The sequence below is a fragment of the Cicer arietinum genome, chromosome 4 (genome assembly GCF_000331145.2).
Source record: "Cicer arietinum cultivar CDC Frontier isolate Library 1 chromosome 4, Cicar.CDCFrontier_v2.0, whole genome shotgun sequence".
NCBI lineage: Eukaryota > Viridiplantae > Streptophyta > Magnoliopsida > Fabales > Fabaceae > Cicer > Cicer arietinum.
In genome coordinates, this window is record NC_021163.2 from 29,673,642 (window position 1) to 29,688,986 (window position 15,345).

The window sequence follows — 15,345 nt, forward strand, 5'->3', positions numbered from 1 at the left end:
CAAGATAAAGAGATGAGAAGAACACAAGAATTGATTACTGACTTGGATGTCTTCATAAGAAAACAACTTTACTATTAATGAAAAAATTCGATCAAGATTACAACAAACAACCCTTGGTTCTTCCTCCTTTCTATATTCAAGATGAACAACAGAAAATCCTTGCAGCTTTCAAATGAATCTGCCAATTTTTTAATATACAACCAATCAGCTTTATTGCCTGCAAAATTAATGATGATGGAACATTTTAGTCAACAATTTTGATTTTTCTAAGTATTATCTATTCTTATATTATATTATATTGTTTCTATTTTTTCTTTTTAAAAAATCGAATCAAGTTGATTTATAATTCTTCCTCGATTAAATTTTTTGAATAATTATAAATTTTAATTAATTATCCTTTTAAAATAAATTTATGAGAGTCTTAACAAATTAAATACATATATTTTTTATAAGAGAGAAGAAAAAAGTAAAAATGTGTGAGAAATAAAGTGGTTGAATGACCTCATTTTGCATGTATAGTAATAGTTGAATAGTATAAAAAGTTATTCCAAAAGTAAATTTATTGTATTCGTCTCATTAAAAACCGTAGAGAATTTAAATTAAACAAATTGTCATTTGTATCCCCAACCTAAGAATTGTTAAAAATAAAGAGTACATTCTTGATTTTTTGTTTTTGTTTTTGATTTTTATATCGATAGTTTGCTAGTTTTATAATGGTATTAAATGAGAATATAATATGTTGTAGTTATCTTTATCTTAACTTCTTATTAAATTTCATTAAATAGTTAAGATGATTTAAGCTTTAATTATCAAATTTACTATCACATCATATCAACTTGAATTCTACACCCTCCTCCTTGCTAGAAGAAAATGTGATATCTCAAAGACAACATATAGGTTAAGGTTACATAAGTTTTTAGTTCATAAAATTATTTATAGGATAATTTTATAGGACCTAAAAACTTACTTAGCATAAATACATATATGTAAAATGCATTTAAATTTTAACAATGTAACTTCTGATAAAAAGTACAGTCATCAAACTCCCTTTAACTTTCCTAGAATGGTTTTGAACATCACAAGAAAGCTTTGCAATGAATGTGTCGTATAAATTGATAAAGGAAAATACTTTGTGTCACGAGAGATAGTCACAAATTCATCACGAGTTTGTCAAGTAGTAGTATATAAGATTTAGATTAAGAAAAATATTGTTGATTTGGGATAATGAAAATGTAACGATGGCATAAAACCTATAACGAGAGTAAATAACAACACAACTTTGAATAAATAGAAAGTAAACCTAGGGTTATGGTTTTACTAATTGTAATATCAATACCTCAAGTCCTAGTTTTATATGAATTCTTATTTATTTTCTAAATTATCAATCCCTCTTTGAAACTATTAACAATGATTCGTCATTCAATGTAATATTATTTTTCCTAAACTAATTCTTCGATTGATCATACAAAAAATATAATTAAGAGAAATCATAAAGAACCAAGAGGTTGAGTGATTGAAAGATTAATATCTATGTTACATCATACAAGAATCATAATCTCAATTATCCTATAGATCTCCGAATTAATTGCAGTTGATCACAAGTCAATTGATTGATTAAGGCATGATAAGGCCGACCATCCCAAACATGTAAATAAAAGACTTTGTACATTTGACCAATTTGAATTATTTTATCATCTCATGATCAATTCTACAAATATCATAAATAAATGAATACATAAGAAGAAGTTAAAATCAAAATTATAAAATAAAAAGTAAATACCCTCTTAAAATCCTATAAAAAATAGGTTTATCACATCACAAGAAAGCTTTGCAATGAATGTGCCCTACAAATTGATAAATGAAAATACTGTGTCACGAGAGATAATGTCACGAACTCATCACGGGTGACATGACAAAAATTAAAACCAATCATTAAAATTCATTTACAATACATGTATGGGTAGTCAATACACATCATTAACCAATTTCCATTGGCGACACCCTTGTGAACTTTTCCTTTGATAAATAGCATTGTTGATCGATAAAAATTAGAACTAAACAATACCAACCGAAACATAAAATTAGGATTCTAGGGATTACTCTATTAACACCCAATTTTAAGAGTGGAGAACTCAATGAAAATGAGTTATGGTGCATGATGAGAGTAAATGCACAAATATTAAAAAGATTTTTCGTAGATAAGAAGATAAGTTTTTGTTGAAATGTGAGTTGCTTTCATTAAAGGTAATTGACCTAGGTAAAAACCACAGACATTTAAAAAGAAACCTATTTCAGATTTGCCCAAGCTCAATTAATCCGCCTTCTCACGTCGATCTAACCCAACATATTAACTAATATCAGATAACTAAGGCTTTCTACCCCAATAACTAAACCTAGTGGTAACTGCCTCAAGATGATATCCCGCAGAAATCACCTGCCATAATGGCCAATCAATATCCTTGTCCCCCACTACATTAGGGCATCCGCTTATATAAACATTGCCTCTAGAACTAGAAAAGGTACACACACTTTCTCATCACAATACCTCTTACTCTCCACAAATCAGTACTCACTTAATCATCAAAATGTCTGCAAGTACCAACATTTTTAATTGGTTCGATGTTTTTGACTAGACCACTGAAGCCAACCATCATACTCGGTCCAATTTGGATCATTGGTGTCGTTTATGGGAATTCAAGTTTCCTTATTTTGCTAAAAAGCTACTCTCCCAAATTCACGAACAATCCCATGTGATCCAACAACCCTAGTGGAATTCAAGTTTCCTTGTTTTTCTAAAAAGCTAGTTGCCTTACGGTTATGGAGAATCGGCAACCAACAACCATAATGATGGTAACGTCCCAAGAGAAACCAGAGTCCACTATAGGTTCTATAAGGCAACGCTCCACCTAGAAGGCATGGTTAGAGATCTTCGACTTTGTAACATAAAAGGTGTTCCCCGTGGGAGTCGCTAAAGCGAGGGTGTCCCAGAAGGTCCCATTAATATTTCCCACCCAGGGACGGATGACAATACCGACATCTTCTAGCTCTAGATCGGGGTTCGTTTCATCTCCAACCCACGAGATTCGTCGAGAACAACATGCACCTCACGAATCCCAAGGACCCTTCACGAAAAGGATAAAAAGTTGCAGGATACCAAGGATGTTTGAGAAATCCCCCACACATGGATTATACGATAGGACAACCGACCCCGATGAGCACATAAAAAACATGGAGGCCATCATCGATTACCATGGCACTAAATGACCCATCAAATGTCATGCTTTCACACTTACGCTGAAAAAAATGTGAGGATTAGGTTCAAGAGTCTACCCCTAAACTCCATCTCCTTGTAGGAAGAGTTCTACAAGCAGCTCACCGAGCACTCATAGCATCCAAAAAGCAACCAAAGACAATTGACAGAATGTCAACCATCGTCCAAGGAAGAGACGAACCTCTCCGAAGCTACATTGTGCGCTTCAACAAAGAGATTATGTTCGTCAAAGAGGCTAACAACAACATGAAGACGTACATAATGAAGGAAAGCCTCCTTGAAGTAAACCTCTTTGCCAATTCATAGGGTTGAAGAAGACTAATACTCTAAAGGAGTTCCTGGCCAAAGAACATACCTACATCCAGAATGAAGAGAAAATCTACGTCTAGAAGGCAAGAAAAGGAAAAGCAGACAGGGACGACAAGACCCCGCCCGTCGACACATCCCAATGATCTTTGAATGGACGCAAGTGAGAAGATAATTTGCAAAAGGAATCTTCAAATCGAGGTGCTCGACTTGGACAATACCACGCATACACTCCTCTCAACTCTTCCATGGAACACATATCAGTTGAGCGCGTCAATGCTGAATTCAAAATGGGGTAATCTAGATTCCTCGACAAGTTCCTTCGAGACTGAGGGTTGACAAGAGCAAATACTATCGTTTCCACAAGTGCAACAACCATAAAACCAATGACTGCATCCACCAAAAAGGATATCATTGAACTCCTCATTTAGAAGGGAAAATCGAGGCAATACACCACTCAAGGACTTACAATTGCTATATCACTCACAAGAGGAATTCTCCACAGCATGACATTTCAAACAATAATGGATGACAATTGCATCTTCAACTTGTGGGAGAACTTCACCACAACTTTCATAGTATCTTATGGATATTCCAACACGAACTTCTCTAGTGATCATAACATTGTCGGCAAGCCAACCCAAATGCCTATACCAGCTAAACAGTTCACCCTAATTCCCGTGGGAAACATTTTGGGAAGGAAAATAATAGTCGGGGTAGACATACTCGAGGAAGCCAAGGAACAACTGATCGCTTGCTTGAAAGAGTGTGTTGACATCTTCACATGGTCTACAAAAAAGATGTTTGACATAGACTGCCACAAGTTGATTGTCCAACACCATCACAAACAATCTCCAAAAAATGTTGAAGTCGTTGAAAAGGCTATTTTCGATTTAGTTGCTGCAAATTTTAATTCAGAGGCAAAGTACACCACTTGATTCTACAACATTATACTCCTTAAAAATTCTAATAATAAGTGGTGTCTCTGTGTTGATTATGTTGATCTTAATAAATTGTGTCCTGAAGAAGTGTACCCCTCTCTAATATCGATACTGTAGTTGATAGTTCATCCAAATTCAAACTACTGCCATTTATGGATGCTTATTCAGGATATAATCAAATTATGATGCATCCCAAATATCACGAAAAGAAAATATTCATGAAAGAGTCATGGAACTATTTCTACAACGTAATGCGTTTCGGACTCAAAAAAGTCGATGCCACATATCAGCGCATGATGATCAAAGTGTTCAAAAACCAAATAGGAAATATGTTAGAAGTGTATATGGATGTGTTGACATTTTCAAACGGTCTACCAAAAAGATGTCTGCCATAGACTGCCACAAGTTGATTGTACACTCAAACTCTCAACCTATTGTCCAACACCATCACAAACAATCTCCAACAAATGTTGAAGCCATTGAAAAGGCCATTTCCGATGTAGTTGCTACAAATTTTAATTCAAAGGCAAAGTACACCACTTGATTCTACAACGTTATACTCGTTAAAAATTATAATAATAAGTGGTGTCTCTGTGTTGATTATGTTGATCTTAATAAATTGTGTCCTGAAGAAGTGTACCCCTCTCTAATATCGATACTGTAGTTGATAGTTCATCCAAATTCAAACTACTGCCATTTATGGATGCTTATTCAGGATATAATCAAATTATGATGCATCCCAAATATCACGAAAAGAAAATATTCATGAAAGAGTCATGGAACTATTTCTACAACGTAATGCGTTTCGGACTCAAAAAAGTCGATGCCACATATTAGCGTATGATGATGAAAGTGTTCAAAAACCAAATAGGAAAGATGTTAGAAGTGTATGTGGATGACATTATATTCATCTCCAAAGACGAGGTTGACCATGATTTAGCTTTAACATTACATGTTGCACTCAAAAGGCTAAGATAATATTTCTTATCTCAAACGATCGTGATCAGAACAAACCAACCAATTGGAAAAGTCCTTTATAGGCTAGACGAAATGCCCAGTAGAGCTTTACGAATTTGATATCGCCTTTGAATCAAGGAAGGCTATAAAGGCCTAGGTCCACACCGACTTCTTTGGAGAATGACCCCAACATCTTCCGAACCAAAGGTCAAGTGGACCATCTTCATTGATAGATCCTCTAACACTAAAGGAGTTGGAGCCGAGATACTACTTGATAATGAAGAAGGCTTACTCGTAGAAGCCTCCATTACCATTTTCGTATCCAACATCTAATAATAAAGTAGAATACGAGGCCTATATTTTCGAATTGTGAATGCCAGATGATTTTGGTGTCGACAAGGTCACGTTGAACACACATTTACAACTCGATGTCTCCCAAATCAACATGACCAAACAAATGACCACACACTACAAAGGTATCTCACAAAGGTAAAATAAATAATGGCTCATTTGAAAAAATTACGGTCGAACATATTCCTCACGAACAAAATACGAGGGCTGATATTCTGTTAAAGCTAGCTAGCACGAGGGGCAAGGGAGACAACAAATCCATCATTTAGGAGTTCATACATTTTCCCAACATAAGATAATTTGTGGTGACAATCGAGTTCAAGGAACACCTTCCCGAGCATAATTGGACGAGCCAATCATTGAGTACATCCTCAACAAAATACTCCCCACAACAGGATCGAGAGCACAAATGCGACAAATGCTAGTTCCTTGGGGATGACTACTTAGCGCCACCAATCGAGCTCACCACACTCACCTTACCGTGACCTTTCACATGGTTGGGAATGGATATACTCGAACCTTTCCCGCTAACACCGAAACAAGTAAAATTCCTATTAGTAGCAGACGATTACATCACCAAATGGATCAAAGCATAATCGCTAACAAAAATCAAAACCGTGAACATAACGAAATTCTTCAAGTAAAACATGCTTATCAAGTTCGACATTCCCTAACTTGTCATAACGAATAACGAAAAAAAATCCTCCGACAAAAAATTCTAAGAGCTCATCGTGGAGCTAGGAATAAAACAACACTCCACATCCGTTGAACATCCACAAACAAATGGGCAAGTTGAAGCCGACAACAACATCATCATTCGAGGATTAAAACAAAGATTAAACAACACTAAGCATATATGGAGTGGGGAGATCTTCACTGTTTAGTGGGCATATCGAACAACACCTTATTCCACCGTAGAAGAAATCCCATTATGTCTAACGTATGGAGTTGAGGTTGTCATTCCTGGAAAAATTTGAGAATTAAGTTGGAGGACCGCATACCAAATTGATCTCCAAACAAATAAAGACGAACTGCACAACGAAATAAATTTTGTTTACAAAGTTAAGCACATAGTTGCCTTGAAAGAACTCGTCGTCAAACAAAAGGTGTCCATGAAATACAACAAAAGAGTAATCCATGTGGAATCGTTACCAAAAGCTATTCCGTAACTAGGAAGGCCCATGTGGAATCGTTACCAAAAGCGAAAAGAGAGCCTATATCCTAGACACCCTTTTCAGTGAACTTGTTCCTTAAACTTGGAATGCATCCCAATTGAAACGACACTATAGTTAAAACACATATATCTAACACAACATTACTCAAACATAGAAAAATACTAAGTTTATGTGCTTCAATACGTTAACACGAACTCGCACAGTCGAATATAAACTCCTATGAATTTTTTAAAGTTGATATGCATGGATATGCTAACACGAAGTGGAGAAGTCGAGTATAAACTCATATGACAAATCATAAGTTAATGTGCATGAACACATTAACACGAACTTGCACTGTCGAGTATAAACTCTTACAAAAATATTTATGTTGTCGCATTTTATCAGTCGAGTATAAGCCCCAATAACAAATTTTTGGGTTATTACGCCTATACCTAAAGTCACACAATTGAATATCTAAACTTAAACTTAATTTCAAAGAGAAAGGTGTCTACTCCACCACCAAAAGGGGGCGAGATGACTACAAAATGGCCATCACTGCATGCGTCCTAATGGATACAACATAAATCAAAAAGGTTAATTCTTTGCAGCGATAGGTGGAGTCGGCTTCATAATTCCCCCGTTTACAACGATACTGGCTCAATCAGCCCATCCAACTTATGCTCGTCCCAAGGATCAAGGCACATATTTGAGCAACCACATTATCAAATGATTCCTCACTGATCTTTAGAACATCTTCTTCCAAAGTGTCGATAGAGGCCTTGACCTTTTTCTCCACTTACTTAAGGTATTTGACCTCCTCTCTAAGTGTTGCAGTATTATCCTCCCTCGACTTTAATGCCACGAAGAGCTATCTATTTTTATTCATTTCAAACTCTTGGATCAGAGACAACACCCAATTCTCCTTCGTTAGTAAATCGATAACAACTTAAAGTTAAGTATTTTTCGAGGTTACCACGACATAGACCTCTGCTTTGCTCTCGAGATCAGATAACTTGGTTTGAAAACCACTCTTCTGAACCTCATATCTTCTGGAAACCAATCTTATAAACCTTAACCTTTTTGCAACCTTCTTCATTCAGCATCCTGTGGGAAAGAGATAAAACTCACAATACTAATTATAAGTCAGCCTCAAAAGCCTTCTTATGGCCTTCCGTCCTAAAATCTCACAACAAGTCAAGTTAGTAGACTGCACGAAGTGGACCCTTGTCCTTTATATTCGGCCTCTAGTGTTTCTGGTTGGACCCTTCAACCGACATTTCAACAACGACGCCAAAAACTTGATAACGTTTCAGCAAGTGTATTGAATCGTTGCAAGTAATAATAAAACGGTAGTACCGAGTGTCAAACTCAAGAATTGCGTTTTACTATTGAATTATATTTAATTACTAAAATTAAACAAAAAGTTCCTAAATTGATTGAAATGATATTTAAAATTAACAACAGTGATAAAATTGATCCTTTATAATGAGAAAAATATCAAGGATGAGTTTCACTTCGAATCTAACCTTGGTGTCTAATTTGATCCTAGTTATTGAATTCCTTTATTGAATTATTATCGAATTCTCTTTATTATTCTTGCTCTAATGTCTTAGAGACAGAACTTTTAATTCCAAAGTAACCCCTAATTCCTTTATTATTCTCTTTTTAAAATATTGCGTTTGCAACTAATTTAATTGGTTTCATGACCTCCATCTATCCCTAGACTACAAATTCATGAAATTCTCATCTCAAGCATTCGTAAAGTCGACTCCCATTTCAAAATACGAATCGTAGAACATTTTAATGTTGATCAAGCAATAAAAAACATTAAACACAAAGATGAGAAAAATAATTCAATAAACTCATTCATATAAATAGAAATCAATTTAGAAAAATAAGGGTTTCATCTTGTTACACTCATCCCTAACAAATAGAGTTTAGTTACTCATGACAGAGATAAAAAAAATTGTGATTAGAGAAGAATTACAACAAAGATTCATGAATGATTCTTGATAAAACTACTCCAATTGTGTTAGAAACGGACGTCTTTGAGTTTCTATTCTAGGGCACAAATCTCCCAACTTCCCAATAGTAAAAAAGATCACCAAAAATTTTGTAAAACAATGCATTTTAATGAATGCAGAAGCACGTCGCGCGCCCCAGGAGCAGGATTTGCACTCCAAGCGCGCCTGAACAGGGTCACTGGTCCGGAATGCGCCCCAGGTGCAACTCTTGCGCTTTAGACGCACAGCTTCTTCTGGTTGACATTTTCTACATTTGTCGTCTCTTTTGAGTCTGAATTGGGTTCCGGTGTCTTCATGCAAATTATAGCTATGGATCTTAACTTTCATTTGAACTTGGTTGGACTCCAATTGGGTATCTAAAACTCTAGATATGGCTGAAATACTCCACATAGGTCATGTTGATTTCTCACCATAATTCAGCACTACACTAAAACAAAGTAACAACGCAAAACTCCGAAAAATCTCTACTTAATCAAGGAAATACTAATATAAACATTTCATTAAATCAAATAACTAAAATCAACAAAATATATCAAACTAATGGGTAAAAATAAATAAGACTTAAATCAATAAAAAAAAATATGCATATGATGAAGAGTCATCACCCTTCAACCGAAATTTCTTGAACATCGTTGTCTTTGAAAGTTAGGGATACTTGATAGTGGATATTGAAGCTCAAACTTCATGAAAATTTGAAGCACTTCATGTAGTTATAAATGCATAGTACCCTTCCTACGAATGAATTTTGGGTTTTTAGACATCTATCTTCAAACTCTTCTTGCAAAAGGTGTGGAGCTAGTTTTGATTCGTTTCTTTACACTTTTAGAGATTTCCATGGCAATTTGGGATGTTCAACAAGGATACTACATTCAATTTGTCGAAATTCCCTCTATAGTTCAAACAACTAACTTTCACTCCTAATGGACTTTTCTTCTGTATAGTGTGTTGTTTTTTATGGAAAGCTAAAAAATATAAGGTCTTTCGTGATAATGGTTGGTGGAATTGGAAGTGTCTCAGCTACATCAATTCACTTCATGTTGATGTGTTACATTTTTTGTCTTTCAAGGAAGACATTCACAAGCCTAGTAGAAAGGTAACCTGATTTTCTCCTTCAGACAATATCATTATAGTTAATGTTGATGGTAATTTTCTAATATGGTAGATAAGGTTTTTGAGGCCAGATGACTCTTCATCATATGCATATTTTTAATTGTTTTTAGTCTTAATTATCATTTATTCATTAGTTAACTTAAGGAGTTATTTGATATATTTTATAAATTTTATTTCTTTGCTTTAATGAAATATTTATGTTCTTATTTCCTTGATTAAGTAGATATTTTTTGGATTTTTGCGTTGTTACTTTGTTTTAATGCAGTGCTGAATTTTGCTGAGAAATCAAAATGACCTATGTGGAGTATTTCAGCCATATATGGAGTTTTAGATGTCCATTTTGGAGCCAAACCAAATGCAAATGACAACTATGATCCATAGCTACAACCTTCATGAAGATACAAAAATCAAATTCAGACTCAAAAGAGGCGAAACATGCACTAAACTCCAGACAAAAGATGTTGCGCGCCCCAAGCGTATTTCGCGCTGAAGTTACTGTCCATTCGCACCTCAAGCGCGCGATGAGCAACATAGCATATTAAAAATAAAAAATTCTCACTTTTTAGGGATATTTTTTACTATTGGGAAGTTGGGAGACTTGTGCCCTAGCAAAGAAACTCAAAGACCACCGTTTCTAACACCATTGGAGCAGTTTTATCAAGAATCATTCATGAATAATTCTTGTAATTCTTCTTTAATCCTTATCTTTTGTATCTTTGTCATGAGTAACTAAACTTTATTTGTTAGGGATGAGTGTAACAAGATGAAACCCTTCTGATTTGATTTCTAATTATGTGAATGAGTTTATTGAATTATTTTTCTCATCTTTGTGCTTAATGGTTTTTATTGCTTGATCAACATTAAAACGTTCTACGATTTGTATTTTGAAACGGAAATGGACTTTACGAATGCTTGAGATGAGAAATTTATGAATGTGTAGTCTAGTGATAGATACATGTCATGAAACCAATTAAATTAGTTGCAAAGGAAATAGTTTAACAAGAGAATTCCTGTACGGTAATTCTTAATTCTAATCTTAAATCTACTAGGTAATTAGGGGTTACTTTGGAATTAATGGTTCTTTCACTAAGACATTAGGGCAATAATAAAAAAAAAAAAGAATTCGGTAATAATTCAATAAAGGAATTCAGTAACTAGGATCACATTAGAAACCAAGATTGGAATCGAAGTAAAACTCATCTCTGAAATTTTTCTCATTATAAAGGATAAATTTATTATTGTTGTTAATTTTAAATATTATTTCAGTCAATTCGAAAACTTTTTGTTTAATTTTAGTAATTAAATATATTTCAATAGTAAAATGCAATCCTTGAGTTCGACACTCAGTAGTACCGTTTTATTATTACTCGCAATGATTCAGTACACTTGTTGAAACGCTATTAAGTTTTTGGCGTCGTTGTCAGGGATTGCCATATCACTATTGAATTTAATTTATTTACTTAAACGAAATTTTTTGCTCTGCAATAAAATTTTTACATTTATTTTTATTTTGAAAAAAAAATTGTTTTACCTTTATTTTCTATTTTTATTTGTTGAACTTGCTAATGTCATGTGCTAGTGGTTTGTCTCTTCTTTGTTTGAGATAATTATTCTCTGTAGAGCGAGGATGATTATAATGATGATATTCTACTACAATTATATGACGAGTGTGATACTTGTCCTGTATCTAATATATGTCGCATGCAACCTCTTAGGTGTGACTTTTGCGGAGAATGACATAAGAATGGAACTTATTTTGATGACCTTGCCGAACTAATAGAATATGAAGAGTTTTTTTGTCAAAGATGCAGAAAACAACGAGTGTTTTATTAAAAAGATCAATTCGGAACAAATAGAATCAAATGACAAAGACTTTCACACCACGAATGTTTTGGTTGAATTCATGAAGAATAACATGGTTTCAATTGAAAGATTTGATAGTCAATGTGAGAGGTTATTTGAACAAGTGGTTAAGTTTGAGATTATGGAGGAGAAGTTGAAGATTGAAGATAATTTTGAGATTCAATCTATGCCTTGTTCATCAATGTCCAATTGAGAAGGGAATGGAAGCAACATCTTTTATTTCTCAAGTTTATGGAATTTCTACCAAACAAAAAGAAGAAGGATGATGTGTTCTTCCTGTCATATATGCCAACTTGACAATAGTTGAGGCATCAAGCTAATGACTTTAAATAAGCGCTTCGTGGAAGGGAACACACAGGTAGAGGTAACTTTTATTTTTTTGCAATCTTATTTTTGTTATTTGAATTTGTTTCTTTCTAATTGTGTGTAAATGTGCACTATGATGAAGAATTATTAACAACTTGCATTTGGTCTTAAGTTTTCTGTTTGGGATTTTGAAATTTAAACTCTATTTATTTGCTCATATCATTGCTCAATTCGATAAGTTTCACTAATATATGGATTGTTGATTACTCATTGATTGTCGAAGTCTCACTTGCCATTTTTTTAAATAAATAAAAAACTAAGTAAATTTTATAGTGACATGTTTGACATCATTTACATAGTTCGTACTCTTTCTTATTATCCTATTTGTGAGCTTTTGAGCCTAAACACTTTAATTTTTTGTTGTGTGATTATCCAAACATATGTTATCCCTTCAGAACTTGCACTAATTCTGACTTGCATCACTTGTAATTTATGCATAGACTAAGGCAATTTTGTTGGGTCATTTGAGCCTTTATAACTACCCTATGAACATTTTATCATTTGCTAGCCCCTTTGAGTCTTGCCCTTTTATTTCGGTTACTAGCCACATTACAAGCCATAGACCTAACTTTAATTAAATCACCTTACTTGGAGTTAGGTAGAAGAAAAAAAATTCTTGGGGTTACTCATGGAATAGCAACCTTTTAAGTTTGAGGTGGTGATTCTCAGAAAAAGAAAAAAAGAAAAAAAAAAGAAGAAAAATAAATCAAAACAAAAAGAAAAAAAAGAAGGAAAAAAAATCAGTTTGTGTACTTTGATAAATAATATCTTCTTGGTTCTTTTGTCAATGTTTGAGAATCTCCACAATAAAAAAGTGACGAAAAATAAAAAGTGGTAAAATAATTTGAAAATGTATGCCTAACTCCAAGTAGTAAAGCCTACTATCCCAAAATGTCCTACCTTTATCTAAGCCCCACGAAAACCCGAAAGTCCTCCAAAAGTGTATGTGTTTGCTGCATTGTGATTGCTAACTAGAATTTTTTCAAGCCTATGGTAGCGTGATGCATGTTCTAGGATTTGAGTGATAAATTCATAACCCTTGCTAAACACTTGAGAGAAATTTTGGTGAGATTGTGTGAAGAGAGAGTTGAATTTGATGAATGAATGCTAAAGTATACAAATTGTGTTGTTTTTTTATAAGCAACCGTAAAACATGATGAATATTTTGTAGTAGCTGGAACTTTGAGAATTGAGTTTGATTTGATTTGAGAAATTGAGTTTAAGTTTGATTTTAACTATACGAAATCTAAAATTAATTGTTTCTTGGGGACAAGCAATAGATTAAGTTTGGGGTTGTGATGACTCTTCATCATATGTATATTTTTTCATTGTTTAGTCTTATTTATCTTTTATTCATTAGTTAATTTAAGGAGTTATTTGATATATTTTGTTAATTTTATTTCTTTGCTTTAATGAAATAGTTATGTTCTTATTTCCTTGATTAAGTAGAGATTTTTCGGAGTTTTGCGTTGTTACTTTGTTTTAATGCAGTGCTGAATTTTGGTGAGAAATCAACATGAATTATGTGGAGTATTTCAGCCATATCTCGAGTTTTAGATGTTCAATTGGAGTCAAACCAAATTCAAATGACAGCTATGATCCATAGATACAACTTTCACGAAGACACTAAAACCAAATTCGGACTCAAAAGAGGAGACACACGCGCTAAACTCCAGACAAATGTTACTGTTCATTCGCGCCTCAAGCGTGCAACGCGCAGTAGAACATATTAAAACTCGTTTTTCTCACTTTTTAGGGATCTTTTTTACTATTGGAAAGTTGGGAGACTTGTTCCCTAGCAGAGAAACTCAAAGACGTTCGTTTCTAATACCATTGGAGCAATTTTATCAAGAATCATTCATGAATAATTCTTGTAATTCTTCTTTAATCCTTATCTTTTGTATCTTTGTCATGAGTAACTAAACCTTATTTGTTAGGGATGAGTGCAACAAGATGAAACCCTTATTTTTCTGATTTGATTTCTAGTTATATGAATGAGTTTATTGAATTATTTTTCTCATCTCTATGCTTAAAGCTTTTTATTGCTTGATCAACATTAAAATGTTCTACGATTTGTATTTTGAAATAGAAGTGGACATTACGAGTGCTTGAGATGATAAATTCATGAATTTGTAGTATAGGGATAGATACAAGTCATGTAACCAATTAAATTAGTTGTGAAGGCAATAGTTTAACAAGAGAATTCATGCACGGTAATGCTTAATTATAATCTTAAATCTACTAAGGAATTATGGGTTACTTTGGAATTAAAGGTTCACTAAGACATTAGGGCAAGAATAATAAAGAGAATTCGGTAATAATTCAATAAAGAAATTCAGTAACTAGTATCAAATTAGACACTAAGATTGGATTCGAAGTGAAACTAATCCCTGACATTTTTCTCATTATACAGGATCAATTTTATTATTGTTGTTAATTTTAAATATTATTTCAATCAACTTTGGAACCTTTTGTTCAATTGTAGTAATCAACTTTGGAACCCTTTGGAACCTTTCTCATTATACAGGATCAATTTTTCTCATTACACATGTTGAAACGCTATCAAGGCCTTATAAGGAATAGCAATGGACCATACTTTTAATCAATGTGAAATCATTATTTATAAATTTTCACATAAACTAAAATCATTTGATATGTTATCGGCGTTTGTCAAAATTATCATCTTACACACTTTTATCATATGAGTTATTCTTGATGCACATCAATAATGTATCAATTGATTTTATATTTATGTAGATTTGTATATGGATGATCTATAGGATATAATATTTCAATTCAACGATCAAAAGTTTAAAATAAATGTTACTAAGCGGTGTAACATTTATATAGTATTACATCGGTGTAATTAGATACCTCCTTTTATATATACATATAAGCATATAGTGTTTGGATCCTTCACTGCCAAATTCTCCACTATTCTGATTGTTGCCACTGAAGTAGCAATATCAATTTACAAGAAAGGGGGGTGGGGGGGGGGG

At 33.6% G+C, this 15,345-nt stretch overlaps 1 protein-coding gene across 1 annotated transcript in view; it reads right to left on the bottom strand.

Moving 5' to 3' along the window:
* Nucleotides 1-15,345, bottom strand: part of LOC101493636 (uncharacterized) — a 42,337-nt gene that overhangs the window by 1,358 nt on the left and 25,634 nt on the right. The gene's annotated exons all lie outside the window — the stretch shown is intronic.